The sequence below is a fragment of the Athene noctua genome, chromosome 4 (assembly GCF_965140245.1).
Source record: "Athene noctua chromosome 4, bAthNoc1.hap1.1, whole genome shotgun sequence".
Taxonomy (NCBI): Eukaryota; Metazoa; Chordata; class Aves; order Strigiformes; family Strigidae; genus Athene; species Athene noctua.
In genome coordinates, this window is record NC_134040.1 from 73296777 (window position 1) to 73317267 (window position 20491).

A 20491-nucleotide genomic window follows, 5' to 3' on the forward strand; every position below is an offset into this window, starting at 1 on the left:
AACTTTATAAAACGTGTGAAAAAAGTAGTGAAGAGTATGCCCTCTTTGTTCCTGGTGATTAATTAAATTCACTTGGGATGGGGATGGTCATGTTTGCCCTGGGAGAATATCCAGGGAAATAGTGAACCTTTTCTTTCTGCTATCGTAGGTGGCCCCTGTGCTGACTCACTGACAGCTTGACTCTGTTCAATGCAGTTCTTAGAGAAGGACCCACCTGGGCATCTCTCCACCCAACAGTGCCAGAGTGCGTTCTTGAGCAGATGTTTTGGGGTATTCCTTTTACAGACATTAGTCTACATTGCTCCACAGAGTAGGCTATGATGATGGTCCTTTTCATGTCATTCCATTGCCGGGTCTACTCTATGAGTCTGCTAAATCCATGCTAAGGACTCCTTCCTTATGTTTGAGTGCTCTGATAACTACTTTGAAGGGCTGTTGTCCTTGAGTGCATCTTTGGAAAGACACATTACAGTTCCAACCTGAATTAGCTCTTGCATGTAATCTCTGCTGAGCTGGGGACAGAAACGTAGGACCAGCCTTGGCCATCTGTGATTGCAGCACAGCAAGGGGCGTTCTGGTCTTTCTGAGAAAAGGAGATCACATACAGAATAAAACATTGATAATTACAAATAATAGCCACATATGAAACTCTGTTCACTCTAAGGTAGGCCATCTCTAAGACCATCAAGTAATTGCTAATTTTGTCAGTGAACTTTGTCCTTCATTTTGTCTGTGTTTTCTTTCCTTCCATTTGAATCACTGCTATTGTCCGCTGTAGGTACCTGCTCTTTCAGTGAGATCAAAATTCCTCATCTTACAATTCCACATGTGAAGAGGGAGTTATCAATTAAGGCAGATGAAAAAGGGCTAGGAAAAAGTGACCCCACTGAGGGAAATGTTTCTTCATCTGACCACCCCTCTGTCTCCCATAGTGTTGTTTCTTATTACAAGGAAGTCAGGACTAGGGAGTTCAGTCTAAGCAGATTCTGGTGAGTCATTTTTCTCTCTGAGGAGTCTGCCTTGCCCAGTTCTCATCTCTGACTCATTGCAGCTGTAAATGGTGGGGCATATAATTTTCAAAGGGCACATACCAAAACCCTCTTCAGAACAAGTTCATCTACTTTTACCACTAATTTCTCTATGTTTTAGAACATTTTGTTCTCTTATAAACCCTGATTACTGGCATTGGCAAGTTCTTCAACTGGACTGCAGTCACAGAAATGTTTAAAGTGTCCAAGTATTCCTTAAATAACACTTACTTACGTAATTCTTATATATATATAAAAACAGATTTTACAGACTTAGTTAAACTACAAAACTTGGATATAGATTTTTTCCCTGTGGTTGAAACAGAGGTGTCCACTGTTAATGCTATTGTACCAAAAATCTCATGTATTTGATGGATTGATCGTTTTTCAAATTTTGCCCATTCTATTTATTTCTAATAATATCAGCATGTGAAACTGGGATAAACTTTTTCTGTCTTGATGCAGGCAGAACCTGTATTAATATCTGAGGTGCTTTCCATGTGACAAGGTGACACTTGTTTGTCCCTGGGTACTATGTGTCTCAGCTGTAGGAGAAAATCTAGTAGATAAAGGCACTGAATTATGTGCATAATCTCAGGTCATGGAGTGATAAACCTCCTGTGTTTTGCTATGGTTATTTGACTAGCAAAGGAAAAACCCCAGAGAATCTTGTTTTTCTGTGTGTCTATTTTAGGAACTCATAACTTCTCAAAAATGTTTCCTTTGGGCTGGAATTCCCTACCTATGTTCTGAATCCACGGGTGATTTCTGAAGAGCAAATCCAACAAAAATGGTAAAACAACAATAGCTAATGATTTAATCATAAAAGAAAATGTTACCAGCCTTGAAAGGAAAGGAATGGTTTGTTTGTTACCTTGCATACATAAAGCCTGCGCTCAGGGTATTTTAAGATGGGACATTAGGCAGGCAAAATCTGACCTGCAAATTGAGCTGCAAATAGGATCCAAACTTTGTTGCTTGGACCTAAATTTGGTTAGTAAGAGAACTGCAAAATCATGTCAGTAGTAGCTATGATAATAATACTATATCTGCTTTTACATGACACTTTTCTTCAATAGATCATCTTTTTCCTGTTTTATGGTTGTTGGCTCCAAGTGCAGAGAAGTTTAGTCTATTTGCTGGACTAGTTACAAAGCTCAGGTTTTCTGAATTCCAGTTCAGTGCTCTGCACTTCACTCTGAAAGAGCTATGACATTCAAGCTGAGTCCTTGTGCGTTCAGGTAGCATCGGAAATGTCTGAATTTGTCATGAAGATGTTGACATTTATACTTTATCAGCTGGTAAAGTATTGCCTTTCTTCCTGAGCAAGGTTATCATATATCTGTAGTCACAGCTGCTACAGGAGACAGTAACCGTGAAGCATGAAGCACTATATGCCATGGAGCTTAAGCACATAGGCAAATCAGGCAAAGCCCTTTTCTGGAGGGCATAGAACAAGAAAACAGCTTGCTTTCTTGGATGTTGCATGGCCAGCATCTAAGAAAGATGTAAACCACACAGAGAAGCTGCCAAAGCTAGTTGATAAACTTTGCAGCAAAGTTTGCTTGCCCTCAGCAGAATTACACATGCTGCAGCAAAACTAAATTCAGACTGTGCCTAATACCACCAAGTCTGCAATAAGGAATCAGCTCTTTTAATTTTAAGCACAGTTTCCATCATGATAGGTAAGTAAAAGGTAGAATATTAATGAAGAAAAAGACAGTATGACCATCGAGACTGAGTTTCCGCATGTTACAGCTAAAGATCCTCTTTAAATAATTTCTGCACTGACTACCACATTTCCCTTTGAGAATTTGTATGCCTTTTTAGAAATATATCAACGTTTGATCTGGGATTTCTAGGAACGTAAGCATATATAACTTATTCCAAAATGCTATTTGAAGCTTTGGGATATATCCCTTAAAATTATTGCTACAATATATATATAAAAGCTAGCAACAAATGAATGTTTTCCACAGAAATATTCAGTAGCAGTCGCAGAGAAAACTCAAGACAACATGTCGTGAGAGATCTGGGTTCAGACTAGCAAGACTTAATGTAGTGTTCCGTGTAACCAGTTCATTCAGTCAATCACATCACACAAGAGAGGTCAGCTTACTTTTGCTGGAGTTGCCATTTTATATCTATTAATATATAGCTTAGCTCAAAAAAAGTATAAAATCTCATCTGCAGTGGTAATTATTATTATTCACTATGTGTATATATCACCACCTATTTGTGATTCTCAAAGAATTACACAACAGTGGGTATTTTTAGGAGAGCTGGTTGGCAAGACATCAGGGATGATTCTGACTTTGAAGGGCTTTGAAAGATACGTTTTGCCCATGTTAATTTGGGGGGAAAAGAAAGCAAACAAAAAAGCATTTGACTAAGTTTTGGCGTATTTAGAATAATGGGTTTTGTTGAGGGGGTTTTTTTGTTGTTGTTTGAAATGATGTATCTCAACTGCTTTCTTAGCTTTTATTAAAAAAACACCCCAACAATTATAATCGAATCAAAATATTCTGATGGAACAAAAATTAATTTTGTTTGGCTTTTATTCCCTTTTACAAAAATGTCCTTGCGTTGGATTGTGAAAATGTTGAAGTTTTCCCTACTTGAAGTATCATCATCTTGTTAGGCAAAGTTCTGTTTTCCATCCAGGTCTATTACGCACTTGTAATTGCTGTCTTTCACTGGTAGCTACCAAATGGAGAAAACTTATGAAAGAATTGGCCCTGGCTGCTGGTAAAGCAGGACACCCCTTGGCTCCAAAGCCACTTCTTTTAAGTACCAGATCTGAGGATGGAGGTCAGGTCAGCTTAGCCCACATTCTCTTTTAATGCACCCACTTCCTATTTCTCAAAAGGTGAAATCACGGATCTGGAGAGGTGGCTGTCCACCCACCAACCTACCAGCATCTGTCACAAATCAGCAACAGCAAATTGTCTCTTTCTCAGAAATCAGCCAGCAGGTATTGACACTTAGAAATTACTAGGCAGAGCCACATACTGCTTTTCTAATAAATACCAAGCAGGCATCAAAACCACTGGCTCTGAGGTTGTTGGGGGTTTTTTGAGGTAAGTATAATGTATATTGTACCGAACAAATGTTATATGTTATATTCCATCCTATGTATAGTATGTATATGTAATGTGTGTGTTTATGCTATACAGAAGATTTTTGTGCTGGTAAACAGTCAATGAAAGAGTGTCAGCATCTCTGAGTGGTGTGCAGCAGACCGGGGCTTAGTCTTCCCTTCTGCCATGGATGTTCCATGTCCTTCTGGGCACGCTGTGTAAAAGCAATCCTATCTCCGTGTATCTCAGTGACAAAACATTGCTGCCATGTACCAGTGTAAGGTCATAGTCTTGTGCCTCAGTGGCACAATGTGAAATGGGTGTTCTGAGTTTTCTTTTTCTCTGCCAATTTTCTTGCCTTGTCTGTTCAGCCCTCAAGTTCTTTGCTTTCTGAAACAGAGCTGATGTTTTATTATGTACATATTTGTAGTGCACAGCAGGGACCTGCATTTGAGTTGGAGCTGCAGAAGTAAATAGAATAATATACATAAAATTCAGCATCAGCTGATGTATCGAAGGCGGATAAATAAAGTGAGCAAAACCAAACATGTATGCTTGGAAATAGTCCCTTAGAACAACGTTTTGCTTTAGAATTACAGTGATTTTTTTACGATACAGCAGCATGTTCTTTACTACCTCTTGAAGCCAGCAATGAGCTTCTGTCTTTGTTTTTGTTCTACTCAGAGATTAATGTGGGATTCCACCCTTGCATGAATATTTTTACTTTGCTGGGTTAAACTTTTGTTTTCCTGATCAGTTCAACTGACCAAACCAAATTAGCTGCTCTGAGAATACACTCAAAGCAGAGCATTTTTGCATGGTTTCTCTCATAAAAGTTTAATGCAGTGTATAATTAGAAAAGCTTGAGTGCTTCCATTAATTCCGCAAAGTTTTCTCACCCATTTATTCTGATAAACCTAATATTTTGCTGGCAGAATGAATCTAGGCTCGATTAAAGTTGTATGCAAAGACATGTATCATCGTACCCCAGAAAGGACATCCTACAGGAAGAGAAACAAAGCAGGAGTTTTCAGGAGGCTCAGCTGACATTTGCTGTTCTCCTTGAGCTTTAGGGAAGATGGAGCACTCCGTGGGAATGTTAAAGTCTGGGAATCTCAGATATGTGTGTGGTTAATGGAATCGAATGATGTGCAGATCAGTAAGATGTCCCTAAGGAATTGGTGCCTCTCTGTTGCAGATCTCTTCCCCTAATAGCACAGGCTGGGCAGAAGCTGTGATGTTGCCATAGTCATGTAGCAGCAGCAGTAGAAAGAAATTCGCCAGAGTTAATACTGCTTGAGGCATCATTAATTCCTAATGGGGCCTGAGGAGAACAATATTGTAGAGATCCTCTCCTGCTTGAAATCCCATGCAGTCTAATCCCTCTGTGTACTCGTAATAGTAGTGATGTAAAACTTTGCATGAGTCTGTTATGACATCCTCTACTTTGCTCTCTGTTTATCTCTTTTTGTTGGAAAGCTGGCTAAAGTTAGGCATTCTCAGGAATCTGCAGATTTATCCTTAAGATTATGACTCCAGGACTCTGAATGTTATTTATATTTCCGCTGTACTTTGTGGTTATAGCAACTTCCAATAAATCTTGGAGACTACTATACAATTTCTTGCAGAAATAATTTTAATACTGTTTCCAGACAGTATTGCTAACTTCAGAACAAAACTAATGTGGAGCAAATCAGTCCATAAATGTGTCTCACAAGACTCAGCCTCCTTTTTTTTTTTTTTATTTTCAAGTATCAATGCAAGATTTCACTGGAATGCATACCTTTCCATATTTTAGTACACTAAACTACAAGGTCTTTAATACAGACACTTCTGATCATCTCAGGGAGATTTTGTAGTCTCTGTTGAGTGGCCTCATAACATGTGTGTGTGAATTCTTGACTCTTCTGAACACAAGAGAAGAGCAGCTTTTTACTTCTTAACACACTTCAGACTCCTTGACAAAGTAACAGTTCAGTGATCCCTGAGCTGGTAAGTTGGCTGCTGCATCAGTTCCTAGCAAGGTCAGCACTGCAGCGTGTTGTAGGTAATGGATGGCAGCTCTTACAGCAGGTGTGTAAGAACTATTCCCCTCAGAACTATTCCCCTCTTCTGTGCTTGTATACGGTGAGGTGAGGGGAGGATTACATGTATGTGTGTGTGTGCCCTTGCATGTGTAGCTTTTTCTCCTTAGTTCACCACTGGAGTATGAATGTGTAGAAGTTAAAAGACTTTGTACCTTTAATAGAAATCTCTAATAAGCAGAACTAAATGTATGTTCAAATTGTTTCAGTGTTCTTTACTTTCCAAGATGCCTGTACTGCTCTCTACCTTATCCTACTCTCTGTGCACATACAGGGGTACAAAGGATACATAATTTATGTGTCTTTGAACATCTTTCCCATTTTTCCAGAAACATTAACTATATTGCAGTATTGCTGCAACAATACAATTCTGTTCCTTAGACATGCACCCAGATTTTATGAAGTGCCAGGGAAAGAGGAAGCAAGGCTCAAGAGCCAACTGCCTTCCTAAGAAAAAGCAACATTTTCCTAGAAGAAGGAGAACATTAACCCACAGCCAGATATCCTAACTACTAGCTGTTTCTGTGAATCAGGTCTGCAAAATTTCTTTAGTGCTTTTAATTTGTAGCAGAGCATCTAGCATGTAGGCTATAATAATCTCTGCCACGGTGCCACTGAAATTCATCAGGGCTGTCAGGAATGGATTTGGCTCCACTGTTTGTTGGCCTTTTGTACTTTGTCCAAAAGATTTTCCATTGTCTGTTTCCCAAAACAGTTGTGTCTTTCCATAGAGTGTTGTACTGAGTCCAAAGGAGAGGGACAGATGCCTCCTCATCTACTCCGATTAAAGAATTTTTAGAGGGAAGGAAATCCTGCTATGGTTGGTGTCTGAGTCACCAAGTTAACATCAGGGACCAGCATCTTGTTCTGATTGTGTGCTGAATTAATACTTCCTGATATAATTAAAATTAGATTATGTTTTTTGCTCTTTGAAATGTGGAAAATTATTCTGGGTTCCTAGTTGCATTGTAATGGGTATCTTTTACTGAAATTTAGGACAGAACTTGGAGATACAGATACTCATGCACTTTCTGAACAATTTATCTGAAGCAGATTTTGTGCCACAAAGTTTTTGTTTAAATTTAAAAAAATTGAAAAGCAAATAAAGCAAAACAATATTAAAAATTCCCAAAGCCCTACTTGTCATGATTGTATGACAAAATATGTCCCAGGTCTGGTTATATGATGTTATTCAAGAACAGCTATTCCTGAGTAACTCAATATGTGGGATTCTTATTCCATAATTTGCATGACTCTAATTTTTAGCTTAACTTCTTTTTAAAGTGCATTAAGTTGAGTAAGAGCATAGCAGCTTCGGAAAAGAAGTGAATTTTAAAACCATCCTCCTGAGGAAGGCCTCCCTGTCTTAGTAGTGTAGTTAGTTTACGTGATGCTTTGAAGGAGAAAGATGGGGACAATGATACCAAACCAACTGTCATTCTGAAGTGGTGACATTACTATCATAGTTGCATTACAGAGCTAGTAATAAGCCACATTTTTTTAAATACAAATTTACAAATATACAATATGGACTATAAAGTTCAGGTGGGAAATGCTTTAACCATGTTCAGCGAGTCATCAAGAGGAACAAGGGAATAATTTTACCTCTTGTTGATAGAAGATGCCATGTGGTGGGTTGACCCTGGCTGGACACCAGGTGCCCACCAAAGCTGCTCTATCACTCCTCAGCTGGACAGGGGAAAGAAAATAATGAAATCTAATGAAAAGCTTGTGGGTCAAGATAGGGACAGGGAGAGATCATTCATCAATTACCATCACAGGCAAAACAGATTCAACTTGGGGAAAAATTAATTTGTCAATCAGATCAGAGTAGGGTAGTAAGAAATAAAATCAAATCTTAGAACACCTTTCACCCACTCTTCCCTTATTCCTGGACTTAGCTTCACTCCTGATTTGCTCTACCTCCTCCTGCTGAGTGTTGCAGGGGGATGGGGAATGGGGGTTGAGGTCAGTTCATCACATATTGTCTGTGCTGCTCCTCACACTCTTCTGCTCCAGAGTAGGGTCCCTCCCACAGGAGACACTGCTTCACAAACTTCTCCAATGTGGGTCGTTCCCACAGGTTACAGTTCTTCACAAACTGCTCCAGTGTGTGTCCCTTCCATGGGGTGCTGTCCTTCAGGAACAGACTGCTCCAGCGTGGGTCCCCCACGGGGTCACAAGTCCTGCCAGAAAACCTGCTCCAGTGTGGGCTTCTTGCTCCACTGGGTCACAGGTCCTGCCAGGAGCCTGCTCCAGCACAGGCTCTCCATGGGGTCACAGCCTCCTTTGGCATCCACCTGCTCTGGCGTGGGGGCCTCCGCAGGCTGCAGGTGTGTGTCTGCTCCATCATTAACCTCCACGGGTGCAGGGCACAGCTGCCTCACCATGGGCTGCACCACGGCCTGCAGGGGAACCTCAGCTCTGGTGCCTGGAGCACCTCCTGCCCTCCTTCTTCACTGGCCTTGGTGTCTGCAGAGGTGTGCTCTCACACATTCTCACTCCTCTCTCCTGGCTGCTGCTGAGCAGAAGGGTTTTTTTCCTTCTTAACTATGTTATCCCAGAGGCACTACCACCGTTGCTGGTTGGCTTGGACTTGGCCATCAGCGGGTCCATCCCGGAGCTGGCTGGCTTCTAACTGGTAACTGGACTCTTCTAACAGCTTCTCACAGAGGCCAACACTGTAGCTCCGCCCCCGCTGCCAAAACCTTGCCATGCAAACTCAATACAAACTCTTAATTAGCCAGTCAAGCACAGGACTTGATACCTTATGTAGCAAAGATGTATTTTTCAACTCCAAGGGAGTGAAGCAGTGCTATTTTAATGAGTGGAAATGGTGAGCTGACATAGTGCATAAGGAGGAAAAAAAAAAAATTTATGACCCCTGGCAAGGTTTTAAATGGGAGGTGGCTTATAGAGGGTGTCATTCTCCAGCATGAAAAGACACTCTTTAATGATTGTTACTTGAGATGTGTGTGTCACTGAAAGAGGGAACCTTTTGTCAGGAAAAACTGCAACTCTAACTGTACCATGAAAGAGAGATGCAGGTAGAAAGATGCTTTTATGTGCATCTTTAACTTGTTTTGTGGTAAGAGTGATTTTGAAGTAGCTGGAGTAGCTGAAGACATTCCCCACCCAGAACTATACGGTGCCTCTAAAGCCATCACACTTATAAAATGGGGCGTCAGGGACGTTATAGCAACTGCCTGTGTGTTCTGCAGTGTATCCAAAGGGCAGCAGTTTCCCCATCCAGGTGGAGAGCATGTATTACTGTGGTCCAGAGAGGAAGAAGGGTTCTCTGGTGATGGATTAGAGCTGGTGGTGGAGCTCACTGACAATCGGTAAAATATTGGAGTGTGGCAGGTGTACCCACCCAATGGAAGCCGAGCTTCTTGGCTGCTGAGGTGTAGCAGCTCCTGACTGCCTTTGTTCTCGGGGCTTCATGGCCATTGGGGCCTTCGGCCAACGGGAGCTGCTACTGACCACAGATCAGATTGGGCCTGGGGATCAATGGAGTCCCCTGGGAGCCATTTGGAGCTCGTCCCCTGGAGCAGCAGCTGCAGTCGAGGACTCCCCCCTTGGCTCAGGACGCTGCCCAAGGAAACTCTTCAAGGGGCCTTGAGTCGGGACACTGCCCTGAGCAGGTCCTTGAGGTGGAGAGCCCTCACTTGTTAGGTGAGTGAGAGAGCATTTTGGTTGCCATTAAACCCTAGGAAGTTGTTCTTTGTTCTGCGTTTTGGGTTATATTAAACCCTAAGAAGTTGTTCTGTTGTCCTCTCAGGAACATTCGAACCTGTAATTTGCAGAGGGCTAGTTAATTGTGTTGACAATAAATTTTTAATTTTTGGTGGTTGCTTGTTTATTTGAGAGCCTCTGTAACATGGAGAGCACTCCTGGACTCTGGCTGGCCCAAGGGGAGTTCACTGCAGTCAGCAACTGCTCTTGGCTGGCACAAGCTGCAATTTCAGCACCTCTAGTTTGCTGGAGCAGTAAAAAAAATATAATATCACAGGGCACAAAATACAGACTCCACACACCAGTATCTAGGCCACACAAGAGTGGTTATAAGGAAACACTTAACCCCCAACACACATAACAGAGGTGTGGGGAGACTTTTAGAGTCTGCCTCAGTGACTTGATGAAGTCTTTGGAGACTCAGGTGGTTTTCATGGGCTGACTGAAATTGGAAGCGATTGTCTGCTGAGTGTTGAAAAGAAACAAAAGGATCCTTTGTGAAAATAACAGCCAAAAAACTCTGAAAAACACTGGCCCTTGTTTTGTGAGGCTCTACTTTGTCTTTACGCATGAAACATGAAAGGACTTAATGTTGCCTAGAAGTAAGGAGCTCCATACAGGAGCAGGTTTTATTTTTGTATCAGTTTGTTCTTCTTTAGCATATTTGAATTGTTTACTTTTTGCTATTTTCTTTCTGTTGCCTGGAAACATTTAGTAAGTTGTCAGCACTGTAACATCGGCTGATTTAAGATTCAGCTGGAATGAGCTTTAACACAAAAGTTTATAGTCTGAATTTTTTTAAAACACCCTAAGAATATTGAATTAAAGGGATTTTTGCTTTGCCAGGGTTTGAACAACTAGGAAATAATTTTACTAGGACAACAGTTTTGAATGTACTTTTACAGTAAGATCAATGTCCTCCTGTATACACTGCTGAGGCAAAATTTCTCACCAAAACCATTACCCCTTTCTCTGAGAACCAGACTGATGACGTTACATGCATTACATGTCACTAATTCAATACAGATTTTAAAGAAATTGCTCTTTCAACTTTCAACTTTCTTTTCTGATTTTAATCTCAGGAAGCTGGGACATCTGCTATGTGTATGGTCTATCAGGACTTTGACTCTGCAAGATTTTGAACACCTCCCTGAGCCACGCTGTTAACTCCCATTAGAGTGTATGACAGTTAATAATGAAGTGTGTTTGACCAGCATCAGTATTTTTGCGATACTGACCATAGGACTCAAATAATTCAGAGTGAAGTTGCACTTCATTGGGCACAGTCAGCAAAGAATTAATGTCTGGCATTTTGGAGTAAATATCCCATCAGCACTTCTAAATGTCTGGTTCAGTATGTGGGAATCTCCAACAAGAATTCCTAAGACTAAGTAGGATAATTGAAATTGATTATATATAAAATTGTTTCCAGGGGAATTCATGTTAATGATCAGTCTCAGTTAATACCTATCTCTAAAAGTTCATTTGCTTATGGGACTGTTTGAAACATGTTGATATCTCTCCTCTAAATATACGCCACTGCTCATAGGTGAAAGAATATTAATAGGTTCCCAATATCATAGAATACACACTATTTATTTTGAAGTAGTTTTAGAGTATTTAGTGCTTAACTTCACAACTATATTGTAACTCATAAACCCTCACTACATCTTCTGCAGTGATATTTTCCTTACTAAATGAGTTACCTGGATGATCTTCCTGAAAGTTCAAGCTGAACAAGCAAGGTAGCCAAAAGTTGTTCTGATACGTGTTAATTGGTTGAGATGAAAAGCAGAGCTGAGAACTTTCTGACATCTCATTTTAAACATGTGTGTTTTATGTCCTAGTTCTTCTGAAAGCCCTCTCCTCTTAGTCCTGGGAATGATCCTATACATAGCCTGTACTCCATTTTAAATTTACAAGAAAATCTTGGAATAAACAGAAAGGCCAGTTGCAGTAATGGGGAACAAAGAAGCAATACCAGATAAAAGACTGATGGTAAATATTGGGAAAGAGCCTGCACCCTTCACAGTGATACTATTCATATATACAAATTATGTGCTCATGTGTTTTTCTGGATCAGGGCTTAGCTTCACAAATGGATTTCTTTCAAGCGGCAAGTAAGTGCAAGAAAAAGCTGAATACAAACTCAGACTCAGATTCCTCTGGTGGAGGGTGTAGTTCAGGCTCACAAATCAGAAAGTCAAGCATTGTAAGCAAAAACTGCAAAAGACCTGGAAAAGAGAAGAGAGTAGAATGTGACTTTGAACGGTGCTGGTTTAGGATTAGTATTTAAAACTGAAGGTGCTTATTTGGTGAGCTTGAAGTGTCATTTTCCACCTTCTATTAAATTTTGGTTGCATTTTAAGAGAATGGGACTCGATGTGGACTAAACCCCTTCTGAGGTAGAGAACAAGGCTATATTTTGGTCTCTGAGGAGGCTGACTCCTGTTTCAGTGCAGAAGAAGGTTTTGAAAGCTTTTGTAAGAGTGCATTATGAAACCCTGAATTGGCAATGGATGGTGACTGTGAAAGAAGGGTATGGTGTGTGATAACAGATTGGTGAATATCCTGAGTGCTGTGCAGTGTACAACCAAAGTGCATGTGGGTCAGAGCAGATTCCCTTCAGATCTGAACAGTGTTAATATGCAGAAGGCAGAATACAGCTTGTTCATCTGCTGGATCAGAGATCGTGCTACCTTGCTTAATCTGTCCTTTTGCCTGGTAGCCATTTGGCAGCCTAAACTCTGTGCCATATATTTTCTTATTTTTACTGTTTGTATGTAACATAATACAAATATGAGAGGTGTGGAAATAAAATTGCAGCTTGGTCAGCAGCAGATTGTTTTGAAGCAGTTCATTCGTTTGAATGGAAAATTAATGGCTATTCTAAACAGTATTTTCCTCTACACAGTTATACGTGGAAATAGAAAAAAGCATTTATTAATTGATGCTACATTAATGTAATCTAAAGATGTAGTAACACAGGAAGATAATAGGATTAATGTGTAAAATACAATATTTGAGTCCAACAGGTCTAACAAATGTGATTCTGTGCTTTATCTAATGAGTGTAAATGAAATCTCACACAGATTAGTGAATGCAATGCTTTGTACTGCAAAATATTCCACTCCTGTTCCAACCACAAAGCCATAATCATAAGTCATTCATGACAAAAATCAATGATCTTAGTTTTCTGACAGCTTTTGTTCACTGTTCCTAGGAACTGTTTTCTATCTTTTCTCAAGAGGGTATTTAGAATTTAAGCTCACTCTCTCTGCTTGTTTATTATGTACAGTGCCATTCATTTGCCAAGTGACCATGGTGCCAAGTTCCAGCTTGGCATTTGTGGAACATTTTCCTTTCAGTCCCTTGAGAATACATGCTTTGGCCTCTCTGAAGCCAGCAAATTCTCAGCACTCTAATGAAGTGGTGTGGTCTAGGCTGAAGCAGGCAGAAAATTTACAAGCATCTGTCTCAGTGTTTGTGGCTACAACATGGCGCAAATGATAGAGTTATTGACGATAGCTTTTGAAAGAAAAAATCTGAAGCCTTATTTTTTTTTTTCTGATTCTGTATTTTAATAAAATCTTTCTAATTGTATGGATAGAGCATTCAAGTTTTGTAGCGTATATTATATCCTATAGCAGACTCTTATAGAAAAGAAAAAATATGCAGCAGTAGGGCAGACTTGGGAAAGACTGTGTAGTTCTGCTCCAGTAAAACTGGCCTTTTACAATCCATTATATGGTAAGTCAATATAAAGGCAACAGACCTTATTTACAAACTGGGAATTCCCAGGGTTGTTGTCTTCCAAACAGGGTACCTGATCAAAAGCATTTGATATCAATTCTGCTAACTGACAGTATCTTCAAATATTTTATTCTGTTACCTGGAGGCAAGCAGAGGACAACCACCTTCATTAAGAAAATATTGATTTTTCTAGGATTTCCTGTGTTTGTTCTGCATATTACAAATAGACACAGAATACAATTTATAGCATTGTGAGAAGAAAGTGTTGTGATTAAGCCTGGAATCTGGGTTTCCTTAACTCTTCATTGCTCAAATTTCACAGGTTAAGAAAAACTCTTTCCTTTAAAACACAGCAAGAGGTCCAGTTGTACTTTGTTAAATCTGGCCATTACAGAATGAGGAGATGAATGAGCATACAGGGTTTAACCAGGCAGAGGCTTTAAATCTATTAATTCATCCTGATGTGCCTAGTTTTTGCACATCCTTTTTTAGAGCAGAATAGTTGGTCTGTTAGGTCTCTGAGGACTAGCTTTTTACTTGTGTGCTGGCAAGTGAATCTCATGAAGTTAGTAATGGGGACAGACAGGGCAAAAAGAGCAACAAATCACTAGGATTAGACAACCTTGTAGCAGCTCAATAAGAAGCAAAAACTGACTGGCCAGAAGCAAAAACTGACTGGCCAGAGCCTGAATTGGCAGAAGGACAAGGAACTGTTGCTGAGCTGATGATGGATGACATAGTTCTTTGAAGGAGAGGGGGTAGGGGCAGGGAGCTGATCTTGCTGGAGGTGTTTTTCAGTAGTAAGTGTGGGACTGTCACCTTAATTCTATGTCTGTGTGGGACTGTCACCTTAATTCTATGTCTGTTGGACTAGTCCTGTACTAGTCCTGTCTGCCTCCAGCTTACTCCTGCCTGCCTGTTCTTGTCTGCTCATGGCTTATCCAGATTCACAACGTCACAACCCTTTTCCACTTGAATGCAGGCAGGCCTCTGAGAGGGTGTTTATCTGGTGTGGTCCAAAGGCAAGTTCACATCTGCCAGTACAGCCAAGCTGCTCATTCCTTTGTGCGTTTGTGTGGTCTTCAGCACTTTTCTCACTGAAGAGCCCATGTTTAGTCTCCCTTGGAGAAGAACTATGAGGTAGCACTAGAGCAAATAAAGAAGAGGGGTACTTTGGTCACAATATCAAGCCGAAAGGAAGGAATTGGGTTCATGTGAAAGGGTCTGACTCCGCCAGAGCCTTTGGTGATGCTCCCAGTGTGCTTCTCTAGTCAGGCTTATGTTTCCTGGTTCAATCTGGTTTAAACCATTTCAAACTGGCTCAGTCTGGTTTGAATTTTTGAACCATTTTAAACCCATTGTAACCGTATTAAACTGGACTGAACCGCTTTTAACAGGATTAAACTGGTTTTAAGCTGTTTTAACTGGATTGAACCAGTCTTAAACAGTTTTAATTGGATTAAAACTGAACAGTTTGGGGACTGCATCTTGCAACACCATCCATAGTCTCCTGGACATTGCCATTTTATGTGGTATGGAATACCTTTGTCTCCTTATAGTGTCACGGGTTACCCTGAGAAATGTCTTTAGCGACTGTCTGACAACTGACAGCTACCTACTGGGAGTGATGAGCTTCCACGCTTCAGTGAGCTCCATCTTTGGTGATATTTTAGATCCTGCATCGATTTTACAAGCAAGACCACAATAATTACCTAGGTGTTGAGTTTTTTTCTGAAGAACATGTGAAATGTTAAGTACTTCAGAAGCTTTCAGTCCCTGCTGAGAAAGGATGGGTTTTCTCTGGAGTTTTTTCCTGAAATTGGTGTAGAGTAGGAACATAGTTCTCAGTGGTGCTGTATCGTATAACATTTGGCTAAAGCTCTGGGGCTATTTCTGGTAACTACAACAGGAGTTACAGTGTCATGGCAGGTCTATTATATGTGCTAATAAAATAACTAGTAGTCTGATGCAGACTACATGAATAACAGAGATTTGGAGACTTTCACCTCATTTATGGTGTATATATTAAAGAATGAGCTCTGGGTTTAACAGAGATTACACAGGGATTATAAAATGTAGAAACTGTAGTTGCAAAAAGCAGTTTTATTCAGCAGCAGATTATTGTCATTTTACTGCACACTTCTGAAAAACTGGAGTTTCTAGTTAAAAGAATACAGAAAAAAAGACTCCTTTAATATGTAAACATCAGCCTATACAGAAATACAGCATTTCAGTTAAAAAAAAGGTGAAAAAGCATTTATTAATGCATTTGAAATTAATATAATTTGCATAGTGTCACCAAGCTGTCTGCAGTCTCTTAAAAATATCTAATTTAGAGAGGCCCCTGCACTTGGCAAGCCATCCAATGAGTAATATAAACCAATCCAGAAAATGAGTAGCTGATATAAAAGTGTAGGGCTGGTGCAAACGTGCTATTCCATCCATGATGGGAGGCTAAGCAAAAAGAAACATTATTTATGGCGGAGGTATATAATATATGACTTTTTGAAGTGAACAAACAGAACATTATTCATAGACCCGTGTATGACTGAGGACACTTGTTTCACTTGTATCTTGTAAATTATGGCTTTACCTGTTCTGTTGATGCTGTTCTGCAAAAGAAATCTGCTTCAGCCTATTGATTAATTCATTCTGCACTAATCTGGGAATAGTTAATTGTGCATCTGCATAATTAAAATTGAATCTACAGCTGGGTGTGAGTGATCCTTCCCCAAAACAGACAACAGAAAGAAACATTAGGATCCTCTGATTTATTTTAAAATATGAAAAATTTTAGGGCAAACAAAATCCAAGCAGTAAAACAAAACACAAAAAAAGGTATCAAAATGGAATGAGGAGAGGAAGCAAGAAGATAAATATTTTGTGGAATATTGATTTTACACACAAAGAAGAGATCACACAGGGTAGATAGTATTTAACAAAGAAGACAGCAGAAAAGAAATGCACTTCCGTCAGTCCCTTAAGGAAGCTGCAGTCACCTAAGCAGAAACATAAAAAGGACTAGAAACATCTTCCCTGGTAAAAGGTATCCTGAGAGAAGGGCTGGGCAATATGTTTTGTATTTCTGTGATAATTTACTTTGGGGTTGGGGGTGAAAATGTCATTGGGTTTAGGAATTTCCTTTTTCTCCACTTGAGTATGTTTCAAAACAAATGAACACATGATTAAATGAGATAGAATTTGATATACTTTGAAGATAAATCACCTTTGGATGTTTAAAATGAAAAAACCTTCCTGTTCTAATCTTATTAAGTTTCTTTCTATTTTTTACTGTTTTTTCTTGAGGCTGTTTACTCTGCAAGTATTAGAGAGAAGGGTAATGAAACATTTTAAACAGGCAGGATCCATGCTTGTCTCCTTAGAAGGGGGCTTCTTTTCCTGGCTGATACTTTTTTTGAATCTTGCTTTCTGACTAAGGTAGTGTTCACCAGCAGGAAGGAGTTAAAGGATACCCAAACAACTCAGGATATATCTGTCTGTCACGGCTAATCTTGAGGTAGAAGCAGTAAGAGGCTTCGGAAGGAGGGTGGCGGCATTTATTTTGCTTCTTTGTAATTATCAGTTGAGAGCGACTGGGCTTGAGCTGTCAATAAATATGAGAGGCTTATTGGGTGGTATAATCAAAACCTATGCAAGAGAAGACAGATATTTCAGAAAGACCAGCTTGTGCATCTCCAATGGGAGCTCCCAAACTCCATGGCTCCACAGCAGAACAGGGTGGCAGTCTGTGGTTGGCCTTTGATGCATAGCTAAATAGTCCTGAAAATAATTTCAAAAATGGTAGATGAGGGAGACAAGTCTCTTTCTGATGACTCTTGTACTATTTCCATGCCTAAGGTGCTTGTCCACATAGGAAAAGCCTGGATAGAGTAGATATAACAGGAATCTCTTCTCAAAGTAGAAAGTGGCTATAGAATGGCAAATTGATTTGATACTGATGCTAAATTTCTACTTAATCATAAGCAAGGCTTTACATGTATTCTCCATGCTATACAAGGCTGGGTGTTAATTTTTCTCATTCTTGCCTCGTGTTGTTGCGGTATGAAATAGCTTCTTGTTACGTAACTCGCATGTCCTAAGTCTGCCACATTTATTGTTTGCTGCCATACATTCTGATTTTGAGTAAGAAATTGGAAACAGCTTCAGTTTATATTACTGTCTTTGACAAATTTACAGACTTATACATGATACCATGGATTCACGCGTCAGCCTTTGCTGTAAGAGTATAATGACTCAGTTTAGGCCTGGGAGCCAGAGAGCTAAATATAGTACGTAAATAGCGTTAGAGCCTGGTACAGCTGGGAAAAAAAAATCCATTTCAGGACTTACGAAAGGTCAGTTTGGAACAGAGGTGCCTGGAGTGCAGAAACACTTGCCGGACCACTAACTTCACTCTGTTCTCATTTGAGAAGTAGTACTGTGGAGCTGGTGAGGACAGAAAAAAGAGCAGGAAGGTATGACAGGGAGAGGAAGAGATGGAAGAAAGGTACACTGAAGAGGAATTGATTCTCAAGTCTCTTAGCTGGTTTTTTTTGGGCACTAGTGCAGTATGTGGGCTAGGAGATATACAGTCCTGCGGGACAGTGGTGTTGTAGCACTGCAAATATCTGGGCTACCAGCCCTGAGCTATGCACCAGCTTTCCCCAATTCCAGTCTTAGTAGGAGAGCAGAGACCCCACACTGTCCCCATCTTTGTCTCTGTGGAGATACTACCCACCCCCAGCTTTTAGTTTTGGAGAGCCTCTGTAGTACTGTTGTAAGGCTGTCTCCTTCACATGATAAACATAGTAAGAAGCACTGGGGCTGAGGGCAGCCTTTTTATTGTGTTACCCTGCCTTCCTGAAAAACGCTCCAGCAAAGCTGTTGGAGGAGTTCAGCCTGCTGGAGGGGAGCATCCTCAAGCGGTGCTGTTCTATATACAAAAAAAGTTGCAGTATATCAAACTGTCCCAGTTGCAATACAGGGTCCCATGCTGAGACAACAAAATAGCATATAGCTCTAGCCATATATATTCCATTTTTATGATCAGTTTGTGACGCCTTCACTATTTTTCATAGATATTTGCAGATAGATTGTGGATGTCTCAGCCTCATTAACTCAACTGATACTGTTTAATAAAAATGCTTCTGAAAATATTTTTCAAAATTGGAGCACTCTTTCAAACAGCAGAGTTAAAACATGAAATAGCTATTGTTTTCCTGCCATTAGCTATGTTTTTCAGCCTAGAACAGGCAGCTGGCAAGAGCAAATTTTTCATGTGTGAAAAGGCAAGTCACCCCTACTCCGTCTCTGTCAGTGATTGCCACTGGCTGCTATATAGTTGTGTAGCACCAGCAAAGCCAGGACAAGGTATTACAGTGTCTGCTTCAACTAAGTCCTGCTGAAGACTATTATGGGGTGATATAGTCCAACTGCTGTGGGACAGGAAAGCCATCTCACCTCATTCTTTTAGGGTGGATGAAGGAATGGGGGCAGGTATGGCAACCCACACTTCTATTTTGTCTTGATACCAGGGTGCCTCTGGTAGAAGAGATGTTTACTTCATAGACCCCAGCTCTGCAACAGCAGCAAGACTTTTTGCAAGGCCCCATCACAGGGGTCAGAGGGGAAACAGCTGACAAAAAAGTCCTTTGGATTACATGCAGAAGTGCTGACATGCTTCCAAAGAGAAGATGCTACATACATGATCAGTTTATGCTATTGATAACAACACTGATTGACAACTGGGTCTATGTTCTGAATAATGACAACAGCTCCCTTTCAGAGCTTTATTAAAACTTCCTTTCTAGGTAAGCAACTGTTTATCCTGAACAAAGTTTCTGGAATATTAGCAGATGTACAATGAAAGACATAGTTCACTTCCACCTGAACTGGAGCCATTACTAGGAAACTATCATCTTGTTGAGTGTGTACAAACTCGGCAAACTGTGTGCAAATTCTTTATTGAAACAATGATCAATTTACAAACTGGATCACATTTCATTTTGCCACTTCAGCATGAACTGGTCTCTTTGTGGTTTACGGCCGTGAACTATAAAATCATAACAGTTATTTAAATCAAAATACAGTAACTGCTTCTCAAAAGAACACATTCATATTTGTCTTACATTTCTTGTAAAATCAAAAAGAATTTCATAATAAATGAAATATAACTTAAGATACTTTAGTGCAAGCATTTCCTTTGCATCTAAGAAGCTTTCAGTTGTCCCACTAAGTATGGCATACTTAAGAGGCCAACTCTTAAATAGCATGCTGCCAAGATATTTCATGAGAACTTTTAAAATTCGACACTGTTAACACTTTCCAGAATTAGCTGATCTGAACCAAATTGAACGTCAGAAAGCCCTGGTTATATATTACAGTATTTTTGTCAAAAGAGAACTGCAAATCAAGGAACTGACACAGTATGTACATTAGAATAAAACAGGCACTGATTTTAAAAAAATCAACATCTGCCCGTATATGCCATTCAGCAACTCTTATGATTATATAGTAATTTTTAAGCACAGGAGTGAACTGCTGTGCCTTACCTAATACCAATAAAACTGCACAAAAATGCTGATCTATGTTTTTAAAATTTTTTTAAAATTACAATCTCAAAAATTTACCGAAGGGTAGGTTCCATCACAAGCATACTCCAATCAGAGAACAAAAAAAGGATCATCAGTAAACAAATGCTGCTCAAAAAGAAAATGTTGTGTAAGTAGATAGTGAGTACTATGTTCAAGTGGTCTGATTAAGATACTTACATTTAGTGAAAAAAGAATAGTAAGCGTGCAATTCAAATCCT